General features: G+C 46.2%; 3 long non-coding RNA genes across 3 annotated transcripts in view; 1 reads left to right on the plus strand and 2 right to left on the minus strand.

Annotated features, from left to right (window-relative positions):
- Window positions 1-12,600, minus strand: part of LOC140847261 (uncharacterized) — a 42,517-nt gene extending 29,917 nt beyond the window's left edge. The window contains exons 1-2 of the long non-coding RNA XR_012127086.1: window positions 9,045-12,600; window positions 8,363-8,468 (exon numbers count right to left, since the gene is read on the minus strand). This is a non-coding gene — a long non-coding RNA (uncharacterized lncRNA). The remainder of the gene's footprint in view (window positions 1-8,362; window positions 8,469-9,044) is intronic.
- LOC140847262 (uncharacterized) lies at window positions 7,452-8,544 on the plus strand. The gene is made up of 3 exons (XR_012127087.1): window positions 7,452-7,700; window positions 8,116-8,219; window positions 8,400-8,544. It is a non-coding gene; the product is annotated as an uncharacterized lncRNA (long non-coding RNA).
- A 3,031-nt stretch (window positions 12,601-15,631) lies between the features above and the next one.
- Window positions 15,632-27,951, minus strand: part of LOC118968760 (uncharacterized) — a 134,303-nt gene continuing 121,983 nt past the window's right edge. Inside the window, exons 5-6 of the long non-coding RNA XR_012127211.1 lie at window positions 23,496-23,542; window positions 15,632-19,965 (exon numbers count right to left, since the gene is read on the minus strand). This is a non-coding gene — a long non-coding RNA (uncharacterized lncRNA). The remainder of the gene's footprint in view (window positions 19,966-23,495; window positions 23,543-27,951) is intronic.

Raw genomic sequence — 27,951 nt, forward strand, 5'->3', positions numbered from 1 at the left:
ACCCTCAGTGTTACCCCCACTAAGACCCTGCTGAATGATATGACAAAAAGGAGACACTGGCGGTGATAATAAAAAACAAAGCCTTGCTAGGAATCCACTGTCTGCCTCCTACTGGATGGTCTTGCCTGGCACCCGTGCCGAGAAACCTAAAAGTGTGAAACAGGAGAGGCCAGTTTGATGGTGTCCTGGCCCAGTATGGGTGCCTGGCTGATGTGGGCTGCATTCTTGCTGGTTTTAGGAAGAAGAAATATATCCACACAAACCAGCTTCTTAGCCTGCTGCCAGCAAATGCTCACCATTCCCAGACTCCTTGCAGCCTTTCCCGACTGGTTTTCAAACCTAATTAAGCTTAGCATTATCATTGTTTTTATCACATTAAGTTCCCACTTGGCCCTCAGCAGCAGAGACCACAAAGTCAGTACTGCATCTTTAAACAGAAACAACAGATTTTGGTTCAATTAAAAATTCATTAAAATGCAAATTAGTTGGTAAATTTTTTTCCTCCTTGTGATGATTCCTCAGCATGGCTTTTTAATCATAGCTGGTGCTTGAAGGAGAGGTGAACCTGTGGCTAGAAAGGAAGAGAGGGGCAGAGACAGAATCTGCAACTCCTCTCACCTCTGCAGGACCAAGATTCTCTGAGAGCCGTGCCCCATTCCTCACCCTCCGTGGCTCCACTTCTCCCCAGAGGGGACTGGTTTCATTCTCATTGTTCCCCAGTGCTTGACTGATAAACTCAATCATTTTTCTGATCTCAGTCTCACTGAGCAATGCTATCTTAAGGGAAACACCAGGATAACATGAATAATTAACCTAACCCTCCCTACATTCTCTTGACTATCCTGTAACATTCCGATAATGTTTTCAAGGAGCTTTCTCCACTAACAGGACATTGAAATGCGACTAGGGCCTCCTGCAATGACTTAAAATAACAATCCCCCAAGTGCTCAGCCCCTCTGCACAAAGCCCTCAAAATCACAGACCCTACTGAGCAACACATATACGCTAACAACAATGTCTGCTGTACGCAGGACCCATATGGCTTTTTCCCTCACTCCCTCATCTCTCTACCCAGTGTGGATAAAATGAAGGTTCCTGCGGCCAGGATTCTCACCTGGTGTGGCTGACTCGCTCACTGCACACCTGTGGGCAATACATGGCTGCTGACTCTATAAAAAGAGCTCCGCCCAGTGCTCTGAGCACAACACGGTGGCAGGGCTGCAAGGCTGCAGGAGAGCAGAGCCGAGGCTGGAGTGGTGGCAGCGCCAAGGACAGAGGCCCAGAGGATGGCTGTGCAGGACGACTGTGCAGAGAGGCCCAGAGGACGGCTGTGCGGACAGAGGGGCCCAGAGGCAGAGACCGGCTTGCTGCCTGCTGACTCGGTCTGAGTGAACAGGATTTTATTGACTGACCTGCCACCTGGAAATAAAGTTGGGTATAACCCTTCTACCCCAAGAACATTTTGCTGTCATTTTCTTTGGTCACACTGAATCCATAGCAAACTTGCCAGGGGCTGAAACCCATTGGCAAGACACCAGCAACCTTACCGAGCTCTCTATTTGTTATGCCTAGGGTAGGAATGGGGAAACTGAGGCTCAGAGATTTAATGGATACTTGCCCAAAGTCACATTATTAGGAAGCATGCAGCAAGAGCTGAACCTATGTCCTCTGGATCCCAAAGCTGGTGCTCTTTGCATTACACCAATTCCAGGATACTGTGTTTCCATGTCCACAGAACTAGTCCCACTTATTGTTTTGTTGGTTGACCAGCTGTTCCATTCAAATGATCCTAAGGTGGGTTGGACGCATATGCTGACACTAGTTCTCAAGAAGACAATGCCACACTGTCTCAGACACTGGGGGCAATGTTCTCACCATCCCGCTTGTGCTGGGACACAAGCAGCGACTGAAAGTTCATTAAGTGCCCCTAATTACCGAGAACACATTCAGGAAGGATGGCAAATGCAACTTAATTGAGAACTCATTAACTTGTTATAGTTACCTCGTTACATGCCAATTAAATGTCTAAATATTCTCTTCTTCTCAGATGAAGGAATAAAAAAAGGAAAAATCAGTAGGGAAACTGGATCATCCTGTGAGAATTCAGGTAGTCGGGCCCAGGTAGGCATCAAACCTAGAGAATCAGCAATGGGCCCTTGTTGTCCAGAAGACAGACGTGGTCACACTCATTAACACCGTTTCAGGGGATGCTGTTCCGCATCAGAGGCCGGCCCTGTCAATGGCTGTGGATACCACCCAGCTTCCCTCCAGCTACCAGCTATTTAAGGTTTGGGCTTTTTATCCCTTTGTTCGCTTCTAATCTGCCCTTTACTGTGAAAATCCAAAGAGACCTTCCTGTAACTGCTGTTACCAGGAGCATAGCGCCAGGGCCAGTCCCAGTTTTAGCTTAGCTCCCCAGTAAACACTCACTCTTAATCTGCTTTCAATGGCAGCGCCGCCGGGCCCTCCCCGCTGCAGAGCTGCCAGAAGCTCTTTCGCAGGGAGTGAGCAGCGGTGGAGATGCTTAGGGGTGGGTTCCCGCCTGCAGGGCCAGCAGAGGAGCCGAAGCTGAAAGGGTAACTCCACTCAGAGTGCATCGCCCGCAGCCCTGGTGATTCTCCCTCAATTATGTCCGTTTAAATCACCGAGCAAAGCAAATTCTGTTTATTCCTGTCTGAAACTCAATGACCAGTCCTGGCAGATGAGGGCGTCGGATCCCATTCTCACGGGCTCATGGCCATCGGAACCGATGGGCTGGTGAGCTTGGGCTGCCACAGTGAGATCGCTTTGCCCTACGTGAGGAAAGGACATACCCAATTTTTTCATCCTAATAAAAAGCAGGCGTGGCTGCTTTGCAACAGTCCACTGGACCCCCTCAACCTCTCCAGTTTGACTAGTGCCCTTTCCAGATTTTTCTGGGTCCATGTCTTCACTGAAGACTTCCCAACCACGTTGTTCCCAGGGCTTTCCCAATCTGCCCTTTCTCAAGCAGTGTTTATTCTCTATTCAGGGACTGATGGTGCCCACATAACGTGCAGCATTCTTAGACAGAAATTAGAATGCAAAGGGTCTGCCCCAGGCTGGACATTCCAACCTCTCAGACCAGGTGTGTTTCTGTAAAGGACCCTGCTGGGATTCCATAGTTCTGGCTTTCATGGGGATAAAAAAAAAAGAATTAATTAAAACTGATGAGTCCACCCTGCGGAATGAAAAATGATAGACCTCTTATTACGCAGTCAGTTTATGCTGGAGTGCATACAGCAAACTATAAATAACACACAGTGAGATTCTGATATGAATTTCCAATTTCTTTTCACTACAAAACTAGTGTAGCCCCTCCTTAGCATCCTGAGAAGCTCGCCTGCCATCTGATTCATCTTGGGTTTTGGAAGTTATATGACTGCCTAGGTTCAGCTATGGTACTAGCACTGAGTCTCCAACCCGATTCTTGGTCCACTTCAGTCTGCACTGGGACATGGCTTCTTTGTGTGAAGCCCTTGCTTGCTGCTATTTGCAGAAAACATTCGATCTCTGCTTATGCATTTGTTCAAAGTTCACTTTAAGTACAGAGTATTTATCAACTGTATTGCTCTGCAAAGTGCCTGCCGCCAGTTACTCATTACAAGGAACGGCTTCTCTCCCTGTTTTGCATGGCCCCGCAGCAATGTCTGTGTCTCTCTCATCTGAGCGCCCTGTTTCCTCTGGCCAGCTGCCTCTGTTCTCAGTGTAACCTCATGATCGGTGGCGTATGTCAAACTCTACTCCTTTGCAGTGGTGGAGGTAACTATCAGTTTGGGACTGGTGTTAAAAGAGCTCTGCTCTTGCATGGAAACATGGTTGCCTTGTGAAAATCCTCCTGGTGGAAACAACATCTTGGTGACAGAGGTTTAACCAAAGCTTTGGGGATGGAGGTAAAGACGGGGGCCACAGGGATGTGTGGTTTCTACCAGAGCAGAGTTCCCTCAGCCCTGGTGGCCCGTTGGAATCCCCTGGGGGCATTTGAGAATTCTGATGTCTCTGTTCCACCCCAGAATTTCTGATTGAATTACTAAGGAGAAGGGAACCTGAGTCAAGGTCATTTCAAATTCCCCAGGTGAGAGTGGGATCTGCGGGGCTGGAGGTTCAAACCACATCAGAGTCAGCTAGAAAGAGCTGAGCTTCACCTTTACAGGAGAGCAAGTCTCAGTCTCAAATCCAGTGGACCGGCAACTGGATTTGAGTACAAGACTGTAAATCCAAGAGTTCAAAGTGGGGCAGAAATGGAGCACAGTGTAAAATAAAGGCCCATGGCAAGGGCCTGGTGGTATCCACAGCTCAGCCTTGAAGCTTAAGGTGTCTTGAGCCGCAGTCAGCTTGGTTTAATTTCTGAGGCAGGACCCATAGGGGTCTGTGACTCCCTGTTTAAGGCTCTCAGGTACCATTCTGCTTTCCGAATGGGTTGAGCTATTTCATACCACTGCTACACAGATCATAATGGTGTAAAATTATACAGAGCTAGAGCTGGAGGAAATAAGGTGTACACCTCCTCCAATACATCAAAATCAGATCAGGGCCTATTCCTCCTCCCACAGACATCCACTCTAAAGCTTTAAAAGACGAAGATCAGATGTTCATAGAGGCAAGCAGAAAAGGTTTGAAATCTTAGTTTCAGTTACCATCATTCTATTATTGCAGGGTGGTGAGAAATAGCAGACAATCCCTAAATCAGCCTTTCGCAAACTTCAGTGTGCTTGGAAAGTGCAGGAGGGGAACGTGTTAAAGGGGCAAACTCCTGGGTGCACTGCAGTCTGAATCAGTAGGTCTGGGTAGGGCCCAGGAATCTGCATTCTTAACATGCACATTGCTCTAGAACCCCAGGAATTCTGATGTAGGTCCTTCCAAAGCCAGGTTTTAAGAGATACCAGGTCAAGCGGTGATATCACCATCTAACTCCTGGGTGGAAAAGCAATATTCCAAATGGGTGGTTATCAACCCTGGCTGCACCTTAGAATCACCTGGGCAACATTTTGAAAAATACGAATGCCTGGGCCTCCGTTTGAACCTGTTGAATCAAAATCTCTTAGGGCTAAGGCTTTGTATTAGTTAGACATTGCTATAAGGATGCTGCGTGACAAACATCTCAAAATTCATTGGCTTAAAACAAGCATTTATTTCTGACTCCCAGGTCTGGGGGTTGACTGGAGATTGGCTGATCTGAGCTGGGCTCAGCTGGGCAGATGCTCCAGACAGCCATTTGTAGGCAGGTCAGCTTCATGTATGTTTCATTCTCCTCAGACCAGCACCTAGTAGGATATGTTCTTCTCATGACAGATCACTGGAGTGTCCGAGGTAAGCCCAACTAAGCACATTCAAGGCTGCTGCTCCTGTCATACCCAATAGCATCCCATTGGCCAGAGCAAGCCCCAAACCAAGCCTGGAATCACTAGGATGGGAAAAAATACTCTGCTCTATGGTTCCAACTGCCACAGGGCTCCAGCTCACAGAGATGCCACTAACACATGTGTAGTGCTACATATTTGAAATAAAACATGAGGAATGCACCAGGATGATAGGATTATTAATTAATGATGCAAAAGATAATAAAAATCAAGCTAAGCACACTACTTGTTCATGTCAGCCTTTTGTATATGTTTTGCCAATGGGTTCCAGCCCTGCACAAGCCCAGACAAGTTCACTAGGGATTCATTGGGACTGAAAAAAATGACAGCGGAACCTTCTTGGGGTGAAAGGGTTTATACCCAACTTCATTCCCACAGTAGCAGCTCGATCACTAGAATCCTGTCCACTCAGAGCGAGTCTGCATGTAGCCAGCTAGTCTCTGCCTCTGGGCCCCTCTGCCCCCACAGCCATCTCAGTCTCTGTCCTCAGCACTGCCACCACTCCAGCCTCTGCTCTCCTGCAGCCATGCAGCCCCGCAGGCATGCAGCACCCCAGAACACTGGATGGAGTTCTTTATATAGAGTCAATAACAATGTATTGCCCACACCTGTGTAGTGAGCAAGCCGACCAGGGCCAGGTGAGAATCCTGGCCACAGGAACCTCCACTTTCTCCCCAGGACATTTGGACTCAGTGTTCTGCCCCACTACCCCCAGCTCCTCCTCTGAGCTTCACACTGTCCGTTCCACCAGCCACTGTCCACATGCATTGCCCTTTGCTGCCAGGTCTCACTCCGAATGCACTCTATACATTTCACGTGCACCCCTTCAATCTGGGGTCCCCCAGAATATCCGTCAATGCTCCTGCAGTGGTTCTGACTTAAGAGCAATAAACTCAGACAGCCACTTCCCTTGTCTCAGACCAAATTCCTGTGAACTTAGCCCAAAGGAAACCACCAGGGAGGGGCAGCGCCTGCCCACCCAGCACAGCAACCCCAGCTCAATTGCAAAACCAGCTTCTAAGCCAGTTGCCCTCCCTTTGGGTCTGTTCCCAGCCTCCGACTCCATGAGTTTCCTTGGACAAGTCATATCCCCCTCTCTGTGTCCCAGTTTCCTCATTTGTAAAAAGGGGAATCTGGAGATGGCCACACCCTTCCCAGTCCGACCTGGATGCGAATGGGATTATGAAGGCAAAGGGCCGCCTTCAGAGAAGACGAGGTCATTCATCCAGCGGCCTTTACCCTAACCTTCAAGGCCCCGTGAGGCCCGGCTCTGCCCGCTCCCCTCTGGGCTTGTCTCCTTCTCTCCCCCCTGCGTTACCAAGTGCCCGTCACACTGGCCTCCTGACATCCCACACACACCAAGTTCTTTCCCTCTAACCAGCACGTGCTCTGCTGTTTCCTCTGCTTGGGACACTCTTACTAAGGTGCCCAGCCATTCTGGTTTGCTGAAGTCCATCCTGGGTTTAGCACCACTGAAGCCCCACCTCTCAGGAACACCCTCAGTCTTGGGCAAACAGGAGGGTCAGCCACCCTGCTGTCCTAGACCTTCACAGGGCTGGCTCCTTCATCCCCTTCAGAACCCAGTCCAATGCCACATCTGCAGGGAGGCCTCCCTAGACCACCTTTATAAAGTGGCCCCCCCAACCCTTCCCCTTTCATCACCCACCACATACTGAACTTGACTGAAATGTCTTTATTTTTATTGTCTGTCTGCCCTCTATGTAATGATCAGGAGCCTCATCTTATTCCCCATTTAGGGGTAAGTCTGGCCCACAGAAGGCATTCTGTACATAGCTTCCGTTGGACCAGTTCTAGGTAAGCTGAGCTGGTGTCTAAGGTTCTCCAATCACAGATCGGAGTGCAGGGGCATTGGTTTCTACACGATGCTCTCCCAGAACATTTTAGGAAACCAACTGCCTTTGAGTTCCAAGAGCCTGGACCTTTGCTCACATCATTCCTTTAACAATGACACAGCTACCCAGAGACGCAATGGCCGGGGAAGCAAACAGAATCCCATCAGCTCGTTGAGCCTGCAGCAATGGGACCTGCTAAACACAAATGGAAGGGGGAAAGGTGTGGTGTGTGTGCCCAAGAGCCGGAGAACAGCTCAGGATCATGCATCCTCTCAGTCATGACGTGAATGCCAGCCAAGTATAGAATGCCAGCCAAGTATAGAATGCCAGCCTTGGAAGCCCTTCTCCTCCTTTGCTTCTCATCCTCTATAAAAGGTAGACGGTATTCCTTCACTTGAGAAATGAGAACAGCAAGGCACAGAGAGAGCAAGGGAGTCCTGTACCTGGTAATTGCAGCAGGCATTTGAAGGTAAGTCTGCCCGACTCTAAAGGCTACAGTCTTCTCTCGATACCAAATTGCTTCCTTATTCACTAGCTGTGCAGTAATTTTAAAATATAATAGAACATTTCTATAAAAACCTCAAAAGGACTGTGATGGAATGTGTCATACAAAATTGGGATATAAATATGATGTGTATTTTCTTTTTTAAAAAATTTATTTACATGGAATAAAGTATTAAACCCAAGCGATATAGTGGTTGCATTGATAGACTTTTAAGTGATTTTTTAAATAATTTGCAAATATGTGGTACTTCTGTACTTTAAAAAAAAATGTGTTCCTTTAAAGGGGAGGTTACCAATAGGTCATCTCCTTGGGAGGAGGAGAGAGGGGCACCCCAGAGATGTCCTAGCTGTAACTTCACTTGGTTCTTTGATGGCTGCAGGCTCAGAGTGGGGATGGAGAATGGAAGCCGTCTTCCAAGAAAGAAGTTGGAGATGGAGCAGAAAAGGTTGATGGGATTGGACAATGTCTTGACTGGCATCAAAGGTAAGACAGGGGCCGAAGACCCCTGTGGTCAGATTACCCTTGGCACCCACAGTAACAGCCACCTGTAGGCAAGGGCCCCAAACCAAGATCATTCCAGATGGAAGGTGGACACTGAACTTGCTGCTCAGCCCCCTTTCACTTACCGGGGTAAAAATCAGGAGCAATTTTCTTCTTTCCTAGGTGTTTGGATCTGCCGAATCTCAGTATGGATCTGATAAATCTCTCAATATGACTCAGCCTTTAGATGTTCTGAAAAAGGTGTGATCAACCCTGAACAAGCCTCGTATATACTTGTAACCAAATCCACTTTTTCAAAAGCAAAAATTGGGGCATAGTGAAAGAAGGGATTTTCTGTTGTTTAGGGTTTTTTTTATATCCTGATGATTAAAAATTTCTTAATCTAGTTCTATGCAATAGAATTTTCCAGAACCCTGGACCATGGATGATAAGGCGGACTTCTGTGGATGACAGAACTATTGATTACAGACTCCTTTCTTTCAAAGGAAGGGAATTGAATGTCTCCCTTTGAACAGCAAGCATCCTTACGCCAAGTTTAAACACCAGAAACTATCCCCCAAACATTACAGCTTTCTCAGGGCAATTTGCGTGTCTTTGCCGTGAGTTATTCTGCCATTATTGTGTTGATATTTGAACCAAACAGCCTCCTGGAACCCTAGATCATCCTGAAGAGGTGGCAGGAGACACTGGAATGAAGGTGGGTATTGCTGTCACAGATGTGGGTTAAAACCCAGTGTCTTAGCTCAGGCTACCACAAAAAAATACCAGGGACTGGGTGGTTTAAACAACAGAAATGCATTTTCTCACCATTCTGAAGGTTGGAAGTCCGAGGTCAGGAAGCCATGCAGGGTCAGGTCCTGGTGGAGCCCTTTTCCCGGCTTGCAGACAGCTGCCTTCTCACTGTGTCCTCCTGTGGAGGTGGAGCTGGGCGGACGGAGAGACAGAGTGCTGGCTCTCTTCTAACTAAGCCCATCACGTCCCCACCCTCACGACTTCATCTAAACCTAATCACCTCCAAAGGCCTCATCTTCAAATTACACTGGTGTTCGGGGCTGCAACATATGAACTGAGGAGGGGACACAAACATTCCATCCACGACACCCAGTGTCACCATTCACTGACTGGGGGGCCTTGGGCAGGCCACACAACCTTTCTCTGTCTCAATTTTGTCACCTGTGAAATGAAGAGACTTGGGCAGCTACCAAATTTAAATGAGCTGAAGTGCACGCAAACCTCAGCATAGTTCATGGCACATGTGACAGTCTTCAGGAGTATCTCAAATACGTTATCAGCAGCGGAACCCTTGTCTGCATGGACAGAAGCACAATCTAAATGGGTAACAAGGGCAGAACTGTTCTGCTAAGGCCACCCTTCCTTTTGAGTTCCACTTCCCTCCTGAATCACACACAAGGACCCAGGACTTCACAGAACACTGTGGAAAAGCCATTCGTGTGGCACATTCCAAGGCACCTGCTGGGTGGTGAGCCCACCCTCACCTCCAGGGTCCTAAATACAAACCACACATTTATGTGAAGACACCGTCATGGCTCAGACAAGCCAGGAATCCTGGGCCACACAAACGTCAGGACAGGTCTCTACCTCGGCACCATCATCTCATCCCAGTGCCCAGTTCTCTCTCGATAGCAGTGTCATTCCCTCTGTCCAAGCATCGACTCAGAGCAATTCTAATCCCAGTTCAACAGAACCTGTGCACAGCCCTCCCTCCACCAAACAACAAAGGGAAAGGTAATCCGAAAGATTGATGTCTTTCATACTCCAGGTTTAAAATTTGGAACAGCAAGTGTGTGTATGCAGCACGAGTCTCAGTTTAGACAAACTTACTAGATTTAGGAGTCCTATTTTCTCTTAAGGAGTTGTGCAGCAGGTTAAAAAGGGTATGATTCATACGTTTTGCATTCATTGGTATCATTTCTGTGCTGCCAAATGCATAATTCTGACTCACAGTTCCCACTGAACCTATAAGCAAGAGAATTTATTCTATCATTTTATTTATTCATGCCTTGTCCTTCCCCTTCAGTGTTGCCCTAGGCCTGTCATGGGCAGTTTTACCAGTGATTAGACACGGGTTTACAGTAGTAGGAGTTGGGAATCTGGGTACCAGTCTCTGGCCGGTTGGTACCTACACCTGGGTGGGATGGGGATATTTTTCAGGAGGGTTGTGACCCCCACCAAAATGTTTCTAGTCAGGACAGAGAAAGAATAACCTTAGTTTCAAGAAAAAGTCATACCTCTGATGCCAGTGTTTAAACCTTAGCCCCAGTGTCTTAGGACCTCCTCCTTAATATTTTGTATTTTTGCACAGTACAAAAATACAAACACTGTATTTCCCCTTGAATCTGACTATCCTAAAATTCATAAGTAGTTCCCATTATAAATAGGCAGTTCACAAAAGAAGCATAAGAAAAGATGTTGCCTCTCACATATAATGAAATCATTTGCATTTAAAACGACAAAATGCCTAATTTTTTCCACCCAGCAGATGGCAAAGATCAGCAAGTCTGATACCACGCTATATTAGCAGGTGCGCAGGCACGTCTTGACGGGAGAGTACACTTGCATAGCTCTTTGACAATGGCCATCAAAATGTGAAGTGTATAAAATCCCTCATTAAGCAATTCCACTCCTGGGACTCCATCCCAGAGCTAAAGTGGGACAGGTGGACTTTGCTGGAGAAAATCCCACGCCCGTACAGAATGGACTCCCTCGGATCTTCAACAGGCATCGCAGTCCTGCTCAGCAACTCTACCACTCTGCCCTAGTCAAATGGCTTCCTGCTTTTCTAGATGGCCGTGTAATGTGGACCCCTCGTTTCTTAAACCACCATCTGCTCTCAGCTGAAGCCTCAGCCTGCATGGAGAAAGAGGTGCAGACATAAACTTGTTTTCCCAATCATGGGGAAGGAAGACAGCATAAGATTTAGCACCTGTCCACCTCCAAGGCAAATAGGTTTTAATGCCATAATATGAGACATTGGTAGGGTCATATAAACTCTCCAAAATTCAGTTTCTTCATCTAAATCACCAAGATCCCAGCCAAGGACATGAAGAAAAGAGAAGAATCAAGAATGACTCCTAGGTTTTGGCCTAAGCAACTGTATAGATGGTGGTACTGTTAACTGGGATGGTAAAGGTTTAGATCAACTGTTCTCAAGGTGTAGCCTCTGGCTCAACAGCAGGAGCATCCCTCATCCCTTCCCCAGATCTACTGAATCAGAAACCCTGTGGTAGACCCACCAACTACTTGAGCAAGCCTTCCAGGTATTTCTGATGCATGTTAAGATATGAGGACCAGTGATTTAAATTTCAGAAGTGACCCTACCTGAGGTATTTTAAGCAGGAAAGAGTTTAAGATGGTAAAACTTACAAAACCCTTGAAAGGGAGAAGGAACACAGGTCAGGGAAGGGTACCACTGCCAGCATGGTTTATCTCCAGCTCGCAGAGAGCAAAGAAGTTGCAGAAGTTCAGGGAACTTCTTGTAATAAATTCAGCTTCAGAGGTAGATGATTCATGGGAAAATGCTAGAAGCCACTGCAAAATCTTCCATTTGTTGAAGTCTGGGAGGAGCCATTATTTGGTTTCTGCTTCTCTTCTTCTCTCCAAATCTCATACAAATGTTTCTTGGTGGAATCTGAATTGAAACCACAGTCAGGGATGCAGGAAAATGTAATTGCCAGATTCCCAGCCCCTGTGACAGGGGCAGAGTTAAAAGGAGAGAATGAAGTTGGTACACTGGGGAAAAACAAGAGTCCATTTGAGGCATCATTGAGCCATCCAGGTGGAGATGGGAAGTAAGCAGTTGCATATCTAAACTGAAATTCAGGGGTGATCAAGGGCTGGAGATCTAAGTGTGAGAGTCCTTAGAATGTAGATGGGATTCAGAGTCTTGGATTCCCAAGATGGCATCAGAGCAAGTGTGTTGCTACAGAAAATATCATGACTCAGAACCAGGTCCTGGTTGACCAGGGGAGGAGGTAACAGTCAAAGACAAGAGAAGAAAGGGCCACTCAAGAGAGTGCTCAGACGGAAGCCTAGAGGTAGAAGTCTTTGAAGAGGAAGGAGGGGCTGACTTTCACACTTAGATCTCCAGTCAAATGCTACTGGGACCTCTTGGTTGGCAAGATGGAAGCCAGCGGTGAGGTGGTGAAGAGCCAATTCAGAGGAATGTGGGGTGAAATGCTGGCTGGAATTAGTACAGGAAGGAATGAACAGAAAGGACATGGAGACAGAATTGACAGCCCATTCCAGGACATTTTGCCATGAAAGACAGAGAAATGGGCCACCGCCAAGATCTTGTTTATTTATAGAAAGAAACTGAATTTCAGAGAGTTTATAGGACTCAACCAAAGCCTCATGCAAATAGGTGGCATTTAAACCCCTTTGTCCCTGAGGTTGACTGTCCCCAAATCCTATCACCTTCTTCCCTCCCCGAGAAAGACCCGCCACGATTTTTCAGGCTGTTTTTTCCTCTGAGTTTGTTTTTTCATGGTTATTGGAAATAAACTAAATTCCCTGTTACTCATCAAAGCCTCTTGTCAGGAAGTAAGTTTTCTTATTGGAAAAGATATCTTATTAGACACAAGTGCAGGTGAAACCCCAGGCAGGTCTTTGTATCGTCAAAAGCAGGACCTTCTACTATTTCTCTCCCATTAGCGCTTCCACAGAAGGAGAACATTCAAAGTGAAAAAAGGGAAAAGAAAGATTGGCATTCCTCCATCCCCCTTTGAAATAAACCAGTATTTCTGCAAATGGATTGACTCTTGTGGCCACAAGAATCTGAGCTAGCCAAATAAAGACAACTCCAAACATCAGCACAACATGGACAAGTCAATGCCACACTGGGATAGTCAGGATCTGCTTGTCACCCAGTAAGGACATCAGATGGCATTTACCTCCCAGGGCCGGGGTCACCAGACTGGCTGTTAAATCTGAGTTTGTCCTGGGTAAATGCAAAATGCACTTGATTTAGTCAACCCAAGAGAGGCCCAAAAGCCCGCAGTGCATCCCACAAAGGCTTTAAAGTTATCTACTGATCAGCTGGTTTGACTGAATTTACCCCCTTTCTACCTAGATGTTTGGCATCTTTTTCATCCATGTTACCTTACACTCTAGAAATTATAACCAGATTAATTGGAACAAGTAATCCAAAGAGGAAAAGGTGATCCAATTTGAATTCCATCCTGAAATAAAAAATAAACATTGTCATATCTTCTTGCTTAATTAATATACTTAGAAAAGTGATACATGAACTTGGCAGGGAAAAAAAATGAGGAAATGCATTTCAGCAGTGTGGTGGCCTGGGGAGGCTCCACCTAGATTCCCATTCAGGTAAAGACTTGTTGCCCCAGCTCCTGAGGGCTGCTTTGCCCCCAAACATACCCTTCCCAAGGGAGTCCATGTCTACTGCCCCATTATGATGCCCAGCCATTTCAGGTGACAGGACAAAGAGAACAGGGGCCAGACTCGGGACTTCATGTAAGAGAGAATAAGGTCCAAAGAAGTTAAACCCCAACCAAGGGAGTCCTGTTACGTCAAGGTCAAGGTCCTGGAGGGGAAAACTAAGACCCTGATTTTAGGGATATTTAGGCAAATGCCTCTGGAATTTTGAATTCACAGATTCCCCTGAATCCTCTGAGTCTGCAGAAGGGTCCTAACTTCCCCTCTTAACATCCAGCCCTCCCTAATGAGGAAGCCACTTCCCCACAAGGCAACATCTTCCCCTCCAGGATCTGTCCCCCTCTCTCCTTCTGGCCATGAGACACATAAATTGGATTAAGTTACAACATAATCCAGCTTGAACCTGCTGAGTCTGCTTAAAGAGGAAAGGAACTACACCCCAAAGAAGCAGTGAGCCCCTCCAGCATGTACCAGCAGGAGCCTGGGGGAGATTAATGGGAGCTTGACTAAGGCAGCCAGAACACAAGACTGGGTTAGGCAGAATTTGTTGACCTGGGAACTCTCTCCCAAGTTACAAGCTGGCAAGGACCCCAGGAAATGGTGCAAACTTGCCACTAGGATGCCACCTAGAAGCATGGAACAAGTGGTGGCTCATGCTAGGCTAAGTTGAAATGCCAGGACTGCCATGGCAGATGCTAGAAAAAGGGATTAAATGGCTCAGAGAAGTGGGCATGCTGGAGGGGATATACATAACAGATGATCTAGGGAGTCACAAAGATTGCATTTTTCTAAGGCCAGAGGTTAGAGGAAATTCATTTCACTAAAAAGCTCATGGAATAACTCTTCTGAAAGTCAGGGCTGGTGGTAGGAAAGGCTGTCACAGAGCTCAGCACTCTGAGAGCAGGGGGGTGAGGGGACGCTAGAACAATAAAAGCCAGGTGGACATTATCATCACAAGGAGTACTGGGAAAGGAGTAATAATACTAAGGAGCTGCTACCCACAGAAAATTCAGAACGATATGGAGCCAGGTAATAGAACATAGTGTCAGTAGAGGTAAACCAGATGGGCATTCGACCATGGGTACTACTAAGCTCAAACAATCAGAAGAGATCAAGAATGGATGAGCAGAAGGCTAAGGACAATCATTCCCCCGAGGAATCATACCCCTTAACCCATACTCTTGGTTTAAGCTATTTCAGACTCACACCTATTGGCTGAAGAGGTGGCTGAGTCCCAGGAGAAAGGACCTCCTAACACCACGGCAAGTATACACCGCAGCGACTCCCAGTCCTTCCCCAAAGGGACACAGATTCATTTCCTCGGGTAGCTGTGCCCTGGGGGAAGGGAATACTCAGGACCACTGGACACATGTCTGGGTGAGCACTGATACTCATAAGCCTAAAGGATCACTGTCCTCCCCTGCTGTCAGGGTGGGAGCAAATGAAGGCCGGGGAACAGCTGGAGTTCTGGCCAAGTTCTGGGTTACAGTGGATCCCCTGGGTCCAGGGACCCACCTACTGGTCACTTCTGGGGACCCCAAATGCAGCTTTGGTAGTTTGTACAGCCCTTGTGTTGGGTTCTTGTCTGTGGGGTGAGAACCATCATGGACAGGGAGACCAAGCAAAGCCTCTAGAACTGTATCCTTGTTTGGGGGTAATTCTCCTGATTTTGGCTTTTCTGCTCATCTTCTCAGCCAAGGTCCCGGCCCAGAATGTTTCTATAACAGACAGCCTTTAGAAGCTAGACATAGTGCCTAAAGATAGAAACCCTCAGAAATACTCAGAATAATAAAATTCCTGTCCTCTCAGGAGAAGATTTTCTTACCTTCCAAGGTCGTAAGCCCACTCTTTCTCTGGAGAGGAGCATGGGTATGTTTCTCAGCAGCTCCTTATAAGATTTAGTGTTTCCTAAGCTCAGTGGTTCTTGGCTGTGACACAGACGTGTGTGAGCATTATCCACTAGGCCCGTGGAATTTGGGGGGCAATGAGAACCCATGCAAACATATTGTGCAGTGACTCAGAGATCATTTAAATTCAGTTTACCTCACTATTCATGGAAATTTACAGACAAGTAGAAAACAAACCTCAGGAAATGCCTGGCTTCTTGACCTGACATACCACCCCCACTCCCCAAAACAAGATAGTACATCAAAAACAGCATCGCTTCCTGGGGAGGATGGCAGGAATTAGTGACCCTCTTAAAGACCTGAAGCAGGGGTCAGCATCTTACAGCCCATGGGCCAAACCTGTCCCACCCTCTGTTTCTCTAAATAAAGTTTTATTGGACCACAACTATGGTTAATTGTTTATATATTGTCCATGGCTGTTTTTGCATGACAGCAGAAGTGCTAAGCAGTTATAACAGAGACTGTGGGAACACAAGCCCTAAAATATTTATTATCTAGCATTTTAAAGGTTGGCTAACTTCTGATCTAAAGATTGCAAGCTCCATCATGCCTCAAATGAATTCATTGGTCTGGCTCCTGACAGAAACCAGATGGATCCTGAAAGATGACAATAAATGACCACAAGCTCAACCAAGTAGGGACCCCAGTTGCAGCTGTCATGCCAGACTATTGATTTGTTACCTCAGATTAACACGACCTTAGGTACATGGCATGTGGCCATTGGTAAAGGAAGTCTTTCATACTTCATCAGACGAGGATCTGAAACAGTTTGCTTTCACATGAAATGGGCAACAAAATACATAGTTTTGTCCCAGGGATCTATGAACTCTCCCGATAAAAGACAAATGGATGATTTGGACACCCCTTAGATTACCACCTCTATCCTCTATATTGATTACATTGTGATAACTGGGCCAGATAAGAAATAATTGGCTAGTACAATGGATGCTTTGATATGGCATGTGCTTCTGAAGGTGGAAGATAAACTATGTACATGCATGGCCTGTCACATGGATACAATTTTTAGGCGTGCAGTGGTCAGGGCCATGCCAGGACATCTCCTACCAAGTAGAGATAAAATGCTGAATCTTCTATCTCCCACCATGAAGAAGGAAAGAAACACAGTGTCTGATAGGGGGTCTGATATCCCACACCTTGCAGTACTGTTCCAGCCCATAGACTGGATGAACTGAAACACTGCATGCTTTGGGCGGAGCCCAGAGACAGAAAGGACTTTCCAGCTGGCCTGGGCTGTAGTACAAGCCGCCTTCCTACATGAGCTCTAATGCCCTGGAAGAACCTGTGATATTCAGTTACTGGTTGTGGGGAAAGATGCTGTTTGAAGCAAATGGTAAATTCAAGTGAAAGAACCACAGTGCAGCCCCTAGGGTTCTTGCAGGGCCATAGCATCTGCAGTAGAGATTACAGACCTTTAGAAAACAGTTCTTGGTAGAGACAGAGCTCCTGGCCATAGAATACCAGGTGACCGTGGGTCCAGAACTTTCCAGTTTGATCTAAGTTTGTCAGACACACCATGTCCTGAGGTTGGGCTGGCCCAGCAGCAGCTGTTCATAAAACGGAACAGGATGTGAGACTGTGCAATAGGCCCAAATGGCACAAACAAGCCACATGAGCAGAGAACCTAGATCCCCATGACTTCTCCCTCAGCTCGGACCGATAGCTAGTATCGCCTAGGAGTCTGTGACAGCTCAAAGGGGAAAAGCTCAAGCCTGGTTTATAGGCGGGTCAGTGTTAAGGGCTGAATATTCATGTCTCCACCCCCAAATCCATATGTTGAGGCCTTAACCCCTAGGAGAGGGGCCTTTGGGAGGAAATGAGGGTTAGATGAGCTCATGAGAGTGGGGCCTTCATGACTGGCTTAGGGCCCTATGGGAAGAAGAAGAGACACCAAAGCTTTCTTGTCTGCCCTGTGAGGACACAGAGAGACAGCAGCCATCTGCAAGCCCAGAACAGAGTCCTCACCCAGAAATGAATCTGCTGGGGCCTTGTTCTTAGATCTCCCTAGGTCCAGAAATAATGTCGGTTGTTTAAGCCACACAGTCTATGGTATTTTGTTATAGTAACCTGAGCTGATTCATACAGTCAACTGGGTAGGTGAGTGCAGGCCAAACACAGAGGACGCTGCACGAGAGCCTCACTGGGGGGAGGCCTTGAAAGACAGTGGCCTTAAACATCCTTCCAATGGGCAGCAACTCAGGCAATGCACCTTGTCACACACTTGGTACAGAAGAAGTGGCCCGCGGCATGAATACATACAGCTCATGGGTAGTGTGAATAGTGAGGTCAGGAAGTCAGGAGTCTGGACAGAGAGAGATTTGGAGATTGAGACAAAGAGATCTTGGGTAGTGACATGTGGGTAGAATATGGCAGTGGGCACAAGGTGTGAAGATCTTCATATCAAGATCTGGTAGTTAACATCTGCCAGAAATTATCCACCATGGAAGAGACAGTAAACAAGTAACAGGAAAAAATGACTCAACCACCATACGTGGCTACTGCTGCTACTGAATGTCCATCGGCCAGACAACCCTGAGTCCTTGACATGGCAACACACCTCAAGGAATAGGTCTGACCATTTCAATCTTTGCATTCTGGAAGGGCTGGAGATTCCTTGTAAGAGGAACAGACATATATTCCAAGCACGGGTTTGCGTTTCCTGCCCACATGGCCCTGGCCAGCACCGTCATCTAAGGGCTTGCAATGGCTGATCCACCAACATGACATCTGACATAACATTGCATCCTAGGGGACACACGTTGCAGCAAAGGAGGTATGGAAGTTGGTCCACATGGAACCCACTGGTCATATCACATCCTGAACCTCCCAGAGGTTGCCAGCCTTGGAGAGAAATGGAATGGCTCGCTGAAGTCTCAGTTGAAACACGAAATTAGGTGCAATACGTCCTGAGGACGAGGTGCCGTTCTCCAGGATGCCGTATGCACATTGAATTAAAGACCTTTATTTGGTCTTGTGTGCCCAGGGGGGAGAACGAACGGGTCTAGAAATCAAGAGCTGGAAGCAGGAACGGCCTTACTTAATGTTCCTCCCAATGATCCCCTGGAGGACTTTGTGCTTCCCACCCCGTCAAACTCTGAGTCCCTCAGGCTTAGAGGTCCTATTTCCCAGTGGAGGCACACATTTTTCAGAGGCACAGCAAGAGTTTCATTGAATTATAAGCCATCAAAGCTACATGAGCACTTCAGATTCCTTAGGTCCAGGGATGAACGGGTACAGCAAGGGGTCACCACCTTGACAGGGATGACTGTGCATGAGCAGGAGGGGGAGAAGATGCCGCTCTGGATGATCTGGGGGTGCCTTTTGGTCCCGCTTTGCCAACTGTGAAGGCCACTGAGTAGGTGTGGCAACCCAGGCCTGAGAAAGGCATGGTGATGAGCGACTCAGACCTCTGGGCCATTTTAGCAGGTAAGCTGCTGAGACCCACAGAGGTGCGAGCTGACAGCGAGGAGAACCTAGACTGCGTAGTGGAGGAGAGAACAGGGAGTCCCAGGTGGGGCCTCAAGACCAGATGCTGGAGTTCCTTCCAATCTTCCTCTTCTGCGTTTCCCATGGGAAGGGAGGAGCTCACTGGGTTCTTGGTGAACATGCTCAAGAACATATACGAAGAAGTAGCCCTGAGTGGTGCAAGTAGTGGCCTGTGGACACAGAGCTGCCCACCAAGATCCCTCTAGAAGAAAGGAGTTTTTCCCCCAGCTGCAAGGAGTGCCGTCAGTAGACAACTTCCAGCTGCCAACGCTCCAAGGATTCCCTGAGCTACAGAGAGTGGCCACTGCCAAGGACATACCTGTCTTATGGTGACACATCTAATGACCCATTGTGGGGATGTAAAAATCTGGCCTTTTCCACCCAATGGGGGAAAAACTCTGAAAGGCCAAATAAGGTCAAGAGCTCCCTGTGTGGTTGACCGAGCTTTAGTGAGGTCCACACAGCAGTTCAACTCCCCTCTTAGCCTAGTCTTGCTTCCTTTCTTGACAAAGAAATGCGTTTCCCAGAATCCCATTCAAGGAAAGACAAGCTGTCCAGTCTGGGGGGTGCAGCAGCTTTCAGTGTCAGCCCCTTCTGGGTCTGTCTCAGGGGCTGAGAGCTACCTAGTCAGAGGTCACTCCCCTCCTGGGGACAGCCTGCATCCAGTCACTGACAAGCAGTGCTATAGTGGCCCAGCTATTTTGGACCCATCCAAGCCACAGCTGATGGACAATAGTTACGCCAGAGCTGCCCCCTGGGTTAGATGAGGCTTTATCAGGCTGTGCTGCACTTCACCTCTTACACTGAATCCCACTCCCTCCTTCTCCTTTCACAGGTGTCCATCCTGATAAGCATCTTGCAACCCAAGCTCTGTTTCAGTGCTTGCTTCCAGAGAACCCAACCTGCAACAAAGAGAAGGAAAAAAAATATTAATTAAAGTCACCCCAAATCACAGGCCCCACCACAAATAGACAGTGTGTCTCAGAGACATGATAGCTCTGTCATTAAGTATATGAAATAAGCAAAATAAATTATAAACTGTTAAGTCACCCTTCTGTTTATTCAAGAACAGCATCAAACCTCAAATTATTCATCACAATAAAATATAAATGCCTGCCAGGACCACATCTAAGTGATCTGTAGCCCCAAAACATTTTAAGAATGCTACATTTATGCTCTCTTAAACATAGTGATGCCCAATACTTTTCAGACTTCTTACCCCAGACATCAGTTATCTCTTGCTACACTGCAAATTAACATGAATTTAGCAGCTTAAAACAACACATGTTTATTATTTCATAGTTTCTGTAGGTCAGGAATCTGGACACAGCTCTGTTGGGTTGTCTGTTGTCCCCCACAGACTGCAATCAAGATGTTGGCCAGGGCTGCAGTCTTATCTGAGTGCTTAACTGGGGAAGCTCACTTAATGGTTTTTGCCAAGATTCAGTCCCCTATGGACTATTGGACGGAGGGCCTCAGCTGCCCAGTGGCTTTTGGCTGGAGGCAGCCCTCAGGGCCTTGCCATCTGTTCCTTTCTGACATGGTAGCTGCCTTCATCAAAGCAAGCAAGCCAAGGAGACAACGGAGTCTGAAAGCAAGACAAAAGTCAGTCTTTTGTGACCTAACCACGAAATGGATGTCCCCTCTGTGTTGCTGTCTTCTGTAGGTTAGAAACAAGTTACTCACAGAAAGTAGATGACACAAGGTCACAAATACTGGCAGGAAGACCTCCCTGGAAGATGCCCACTGTACCATGCAAATATGTACATGTCCAGGTTTGCAAAAGTGGGATCGCATTGTTCTAGAAGCTTCAACTTCCTAAGATGCAGACCAGCTTCTATCTATTCAATGTCACCTTTTCATGATTGCTAATGACTGCATGGTATTCCACTGAATAGCTTTCACAGAATTTATTCATTCATAAAGCCCTATTACCAGATATGAGGTTGTTCTCAATTTTTCATTTCTATAAAAGGGATGTTGTTACGAATAGCCTTGTCTCTAAACATTTCCACATCATTTATATTTCCTTAGGAGAAAATTTATAGAGATGGATGGATTTGCTGTATTGAGGGCATGATCTTTTTAAAGACTTGTTATGTTACAAGATGTTTTCCACTGATCTCTGTTAAATGGACTTCTGGTTAACAAGAGGCTTCCATTCCTCTCTCCAAATCACACTACTGCTCCCCGGACGTGCTGGCTGTGCGGGAGGATGAGGCCTCTTCTGCTGGGTGTGCACACTTCTGTTCTCCCTGCCCATCAATTCACCTTACAAAGCAGGTGCCCCAGATAACAAGGCTTCTATCGTATCTCTGCATTGCCCTCCAAAGAAGCTGTTCCAATTTACCCGTCTGTGAACAGTTGACGAGATTATCCCACATTTCTTTAAAATCTGTTGCTGACACACTCTCAATGAGGTTCACATATTCTGGATTCTTTTTCCTAATAACAGTGTGGGTTTCATGTTGATTCAGGTCTTAGATGCCCCTGGAGTCAGGCAGAGATCACAACTGTGTGAATCAGACCAAATGTAAAAACAACAGGCAATGGTAAACAGGGTTGAGAGCTGGAAAGTTGGTGACCCACTAAAGGCCTTCAAAACCAAAAGCATTGTTGGCCCAAGAAAAGATTTTGGGGGCTTGGATCAAATGTGGGCTATGTGTTTATGACCCATGATTTATACTTGAGAGATAGTTGGTGAAAAACAGTTTTGCCTAAGCAAAAAAAGCATTCCCTCCGCAAAGACAACTGCCCCACAGACGTGACCCAAAAGTCATAATCCATACTACAAAAAAAGTCAAATGAAATGGGCCAGCTGCAACTCCAAGACGGGCAATGTGCACAAAAATTAATACATTTTTTTCTCTTCCTGGGAAACAAAACTAGGTGTCATAAAAAGCATAAATGAACGAATAAGGGCTGACAGCTTCTGGGTACAGTGTTCACTTCCTACTTGCCTACGACAGGAGCAGAGCGCTCCTGCTTTTAGAACCTTGGAGTAATGGGAGATGCATTTATAAATACACCCACACTTGCCATGAAGTGCAGGAGCTTCAACTCCACCTCCCTGGAGGACTGACTATAGGAATCTATTAAGTTAATGAAGGGTTGGGTGCAGCTATATCTGTGCAACATGTGACAAGCATTGCCCCATAATTGAATCAGGGCTCTTTTGCAGACTCCGGGGAAAAGCTCTGGCTTCTACTCGGGGAAGAGCGCCGGCCATGCTGCTGGGCACATAAAAGGAAGGTGTTTAATAGTGTCTCAGGGCCAATGCATGCACAGGAAGGACTGAAGTGCTGTAAACCTCTTCCTCTTTCCCCAAGGAAGTGGATTTGTTGTTTGACGTACCTTCCATGGGGAAGAAGGGGAGTCAAGAGAAAGACTCTGCCTCTTGGTCTTGTATATGTTAGGATAACTGAGCAAAGTGGGGACATGTCATATTTTTTAACTTTTCAACTGAAACAGCTACAAATGCACATCTAGCCTGGCTGTGTCTAAATCAGGGACAGTGCAAGGTGTCAATCTATTATTGATCTCCATTACTGATTATCTGAAAAACTGCTCGAATTTAATTTCTTCACCAAGGCTAGGAGGAGGCGTTAAGGAAAGGACCTCTCTGCAGAGATAGCTTGGGTTTTCCAACCTGCTTTTAGTGATCCATGTCCATCTCCCCTTGATCTGTTTGCTTTGAATATGATTTCTGGAAATACTATGTCTACTTTTCATTACGGTTTGTTCCGTGGTGATTGAAACTGGCTTCCGTGAGTCTGATACAGTCAGTAAGCAAAATGTAAGCGTCTTGCCCTCCGGGGTGTGTCCTCTCCCTATTCCCACTCTCCCAATTTCTCTCTGTCCTCCTTGACCCAGGAAATACCTGGTCCTGGCTCAGTCAGGCAATTCAACCTCATCTCAGGGACCCTCATCGAGCACAGTGCCACCTGGTGGCCCCTCATCAGCTATTACAGCAAGATAACAAAAGCCTGGAAAAGGCTACCAAATGAGTGAAAATGAAAACATACAAGGTTGACCTCATAGAAGAAATCAAATGACTGAGGCAAGAGAAAAAAAGATCCTCCTTCTGTGGAACAGCTTATAAATTCACAAGTTGTATAGAAGCAAAGTAAGGATTGATTGTGAGAGACTATTTTACAAACATCAAAACTATTATTCCTCTCTACGTCTTCTCTCAAAATACCTTTTATATTGTATTTTGTCAGCAGACAAGAATGACTCTTGAGTGGTTAACCACTCCCTACGGAAGCTCTCTCCCTACTTCCGAAAGCAAAACTGTAAAACAGTTTTCTGTTTTCTAGCAAATTATGATGAATCATCAATAGTATTGATACTTAAGAGATTATCTTTTCAAATGGCTGCAAGCCACCTCAGAAAGATAATTCCTGCTTCATACAAGGCAACTCACACTCACAATGGCTGGCTGCTCAGTGTAGTCCGGGTCCTGGCTCGTATTTTGTGCTGTGAAAGAAAAAAGAACTAAGTGGCTGTTCTCTTTTTTTGCTATGCTTTGGAAATAACAACAAAAATGTTTGTTGGGTGTGAGTTTAAAATTTCTCTGTTTTAAGATGAGTGTTTTCCACCCTCTGCTTGGTGATTTCCACCCCATCGTCTTTGGTGGTCCATTCCATTCTAAGGAAAGGAGAAGAAGTTCTTTTTCTTGCCAGCTTTATCTTCCCCTTTGATTTCCTGGCCCAGCGCATGCCCGTGATGGAGCCTGAAATGAAAGCCACTTGGCTTTTGTTTTCTTCCTTGTTGGCCACCTCTGCCAGAGGCCAGCCTTGGTCTAGGCCGGCGTGAGCCTCTCCCAAAGGCTGCAGACAGGAGGGTGAGGAAGGCAAGGGGAAGACCTGCTTCCCACACCTTTGCAAAGCCGGGAGCCTCAAGAGAACATTATCCTTTGAAATGAGCGGTGGTACTACAGAAAATGAAAGCTTTGCAAAATACAGGAGAGCCAGGAACTTAGAGACCCAGGTGGAGAGTGGAAGGACAATGGGGGAATGGAGGTGGGGAGAGGGGTCCTCGTAAAAGGCCAGATGAAGGCCCTTATGAACCTAAAAACTAGAAAACAAGTATTACAAGACTCATCCCAAATGCACACAGAGAAGAGGTAAATGGAAGGATGTTGTAAGAAAATCTGTGTCCGGCTGCCACTCCTTCCTGCCTAATCTGCCCCATGCCAAGAACCCCAATCCCTGAAAACAGCTGAGTCAGTGGACATGAGCCAGTGAGACGCTCTGGTAAAATTTAGAGAGTTTGGCTGAGGAGCTTGCAGGCACTTAGAGCGGTGGAACAACCCACTAGGGAGCCCCTGGCTTTTGCCCCTTGGAAGAAGGCTGAAAGCTCAGGCTGACTTTCCTAATCTCCCTGGAACTCAGGTGCTGCTGTATCAGGAAAATCACTCCGTGTGAGTGACTTTAGTGCTCGCAGAAGATGCTGTAAAGTGCCCAGCCGACCTCCCAGTGCTGTCAGGTGGCTGGAGGCTATGGCGGCTACCAGGGCCATCAGGAAAATTTACTAAACTGCTTTCAGACCAAAAGAGTGACCCAGCCCCACTTCCTAATCTCAGTGACTTTCCAGAAGCCTGCACAATGGACTGCATTTTCTCTGTAGCATCAAAACTCTAACCATGCTTCTGTTACTGACCGTGGTCTTGGAAGTAAACAAATCATAGCTATTACCAATAATATGTTGATTTAAAGGCAGGGACACAGCTGCAAATCTCAATGACCATTCGGGATTGTTAAGATCATCTCCCTATTGGTAAACATTTAATCTAAGCTTCAGTTATATGTGGGATTCAAAGGCACTATAGAGAATATTTGTGACACAAAAAGAAGCACTACTAGTAGGTCATAAAGTTAGTCTTTCCAAAAATTGTTAACTATAATACACATTAAATAATGATAATGTCCACTTAGAACTGGGAAGACTTTGAGACCGTTTGGGTTTTTCACAAATCTCAAAAAGAAAAATGCTGTCTAGGCAGTTTAAATTGCTGTCTTCTTTTTCATCTCAATTCATTTGTGCCAAGCAAAAAGGATATTCCAAAATATGCAGTGGAGGCATAGCTTCACTCAAGGTGAGCTTATTCTCCTCAAAGATCGCTGTGCACAGTGGGATGACCTGAAGGGCTGGCCAAGGATAGTATTTGTCAAGATTTGAAGAGGAAAGATGTCTTGATTATGATCCTCATGTTTATCTTGGCCTCTCTGACCCTCATTTTAATATATCCTCAGTATTGTTATGGGCACAGAGCCATCGGCAGAAGAATCTGAGCAATGGTGAGGCAGACAGGTGAGCAGACCCAAGCCTCCTGGGAGACAGCGGGATTTGGGGCACCCAAAATGCCCTCTCCCTGCACACAATTCTCTAAATCTCCCCTTTGCTCCAGAAGCTAGAAGCCAGGATGTGGCTGTGGCGCAGAGCAATCAACAAAGAAGTCCAGGTTAGGTAATGACCAGGGACATCAGGTAAGAAGGAATGAGAGGGATGCATCTCCAGCCCTTGCAGCACCAAATGGGCAAAGTTTTGCAGTCTGGGTTTTCCTTCATCAGAAATTGGAATACGAATATCAGGTGGATGCTCACAAAACATCAAAGGTTGGAAATTGTTTGCAAAACCAATTTTCTTTCCTAAACATGTGGTTTAGATCGGGTTATTAAGAAAGAATATTAAACTCTGGCAGAAAACAAATCAGTGCAGAGAAAATAGGTACAACAAATTTTAATGACTTTTTTTTCCTGATTACAGAGTAATTTATGATCAGTGTAGAAAATTTATAAAATGGAGAAAAATGCAGAGAAAAATAAAGATCAACCCAGATTTCACAATGCTAAGATTCACATTCCCGTGAATGCTGCCACGGCCGTGGAGAGCATCCCATCTGGAGTTTTCTCTAGAAATGGCATTTCACCAAGTTGATCATGACAGTGGTGACTTCCTGTTGCCAGGGATTTCTGGTCTTGCGCTGGAGATGGCTCATGCTGATTGCCAAACTGAGCCATTATTAAAAATTACAGCATGTCAACTTACAATTAAGTAAGTTGTATTTTTAAAAAGGCAATACATACTCAGAACTCAGCACTTCCTAATTTATTTTCTACCTTTTGCTGTTTTCTAGGCTCTTGAAATTATTTCACCCGTTGTCTGTGTCTGGCGGAAGTGTGCCAGTGCACACCCCTTCCCAACACCGCCTTTAGGGAGATGGGGGTGGTGGCTTGAAATTGGTTGTATTGATTGGATTTGGCACCAGAAGAGGAATTAAGTTCCCTACCCCTTGGAAGTTTACGATCCCACTGAACTGATGTGAAAAACAAAATGAAATAGCGTATGTGGAGGAGACCTAGGCGTGAACTCTGCTAGGAGACAGGAGAGCTAGAATTCTGCTCTCAGCTCTGAAAGGAGCGGTGCACTTGTGGCAAGTCTCCTAGGCTTGCGTCCCAGGGTTTCAGTCTGAAATCACATGGGACCAAGCTCCAAGCTCCACGAAGGCAGAAACTGTGCCTATAGTTTGTTCACTGCATCTCAGCCCAGTAGCATAATTGTACATGCATGGCAGGTGATGCAGCCATACCTGTTAAATGAGTGAATGGACATGTGGGTGCTGTTTCTACCCACTCCTCCAGCTGTGAGTAGGTGGAGGTCCCAAACAGCTGCTAAGAGAAGGGGCACAAGTCTGAGAGGCAGGGATGGCCAACCAGGGGCCAGCTGCCCCAGATGCTTCACAGGGAGGGGCTCGTGCTGGACTCTGAGCAAAGCTGGGTGAGCTGATTCAGAGATCACAGTGACGATTTCACTGAGGCCATGGTGAGAATCATGAGGGGACATTCCTTTTTGTTTACCTCTGCCATCTGGCACCTAACTTCACACTTTGGTTCAAAACCCTCTCCCATCACCACTGAGAAGTGTGGGAAAATCCCAGCAAAAAATTAAACCGTTCTCCAACACACACACTCCCCACGACCACCTCTAACTCCCTGTGGAGCTCATTCCAACGTTCCTCCCAAGAACTCTTGCTGATAATCCCAGAAACACTTACCTCAATTGCCTGGGTATATTTCTTCTCTTTCTTTGGCTAATATACAACTTTTTCTATTTACAAAAGCTACAAATGGAATGCAAATGTACCCATTTACTTCTCCATATTGTTATCTCTCAGATTCTGATTTTAAAGAGGGAAGCGTTGCATTTGTGAGAACATTCAAATTTAGTGTAAATTTCAAAAGAGAAGGTAGGATCTTTCAGTTACTGGAGGTGCAGAAACACAATAGCCTATTTGTTCCAATTAAGATATTCCATGTCTTTACACCCCTTACGTCCCCCTCCCCGAATAAAACCGGAGTCCGCTCTTCTTTTCAGAGATGATGGAAAATGCAAAGCCATTACCACTGTAGTTTTTTGGTTTTGTTTAACATTCTAAACTGCTTTCTGAGCGAGTTCAAGGGTGTTCGGTTTTAGATCAAAATTTTGGATAAGAACATTATAATTGACTTTTTTATATTTATATTTATTCAGTTTTTTTTTTTAAAGGTGGGATTCAAAGGACTAAGGGGATAAATGAAGAATCAAAGGGATGCCTATTTACAAATCCATTTAGAACCGCATAAAGCTGGAGGGGACCTTGGCAATCCCAGGATCCCAGAAGTTGCTGATGCCCAGCAGAGGCTGATGGAATTAAAATTTCCTCTCTGCCAACTGAGCCATCTTGGGCAATTTGTGTCTTTTGAGACTCAGTTTCCTTTAAATGTAAAATGGAGATGATGGTCTATGTGAAAGGATGGCCAGAAGGATTCTTTATTAATCCCAGGAAGTAACTGAGGTGAAAAGTATACATATCTGGGGGTGAGAAGTAGAGGAGTTGAGTTGAT

The sequence above is a fragment of the Manis javanica genome, chromosome 18, assembly GCF_040802235.1.
Source record: "Manis javanica isolate MJ-LG chromosome 18, MJ_LKY, whole genome shotgun sequence".
Lineage (NCBI taxonomy): Eukaryota > Metazoa > Chordata > Mammalia > Pholidota > Manidae > Manis > Manis javanica.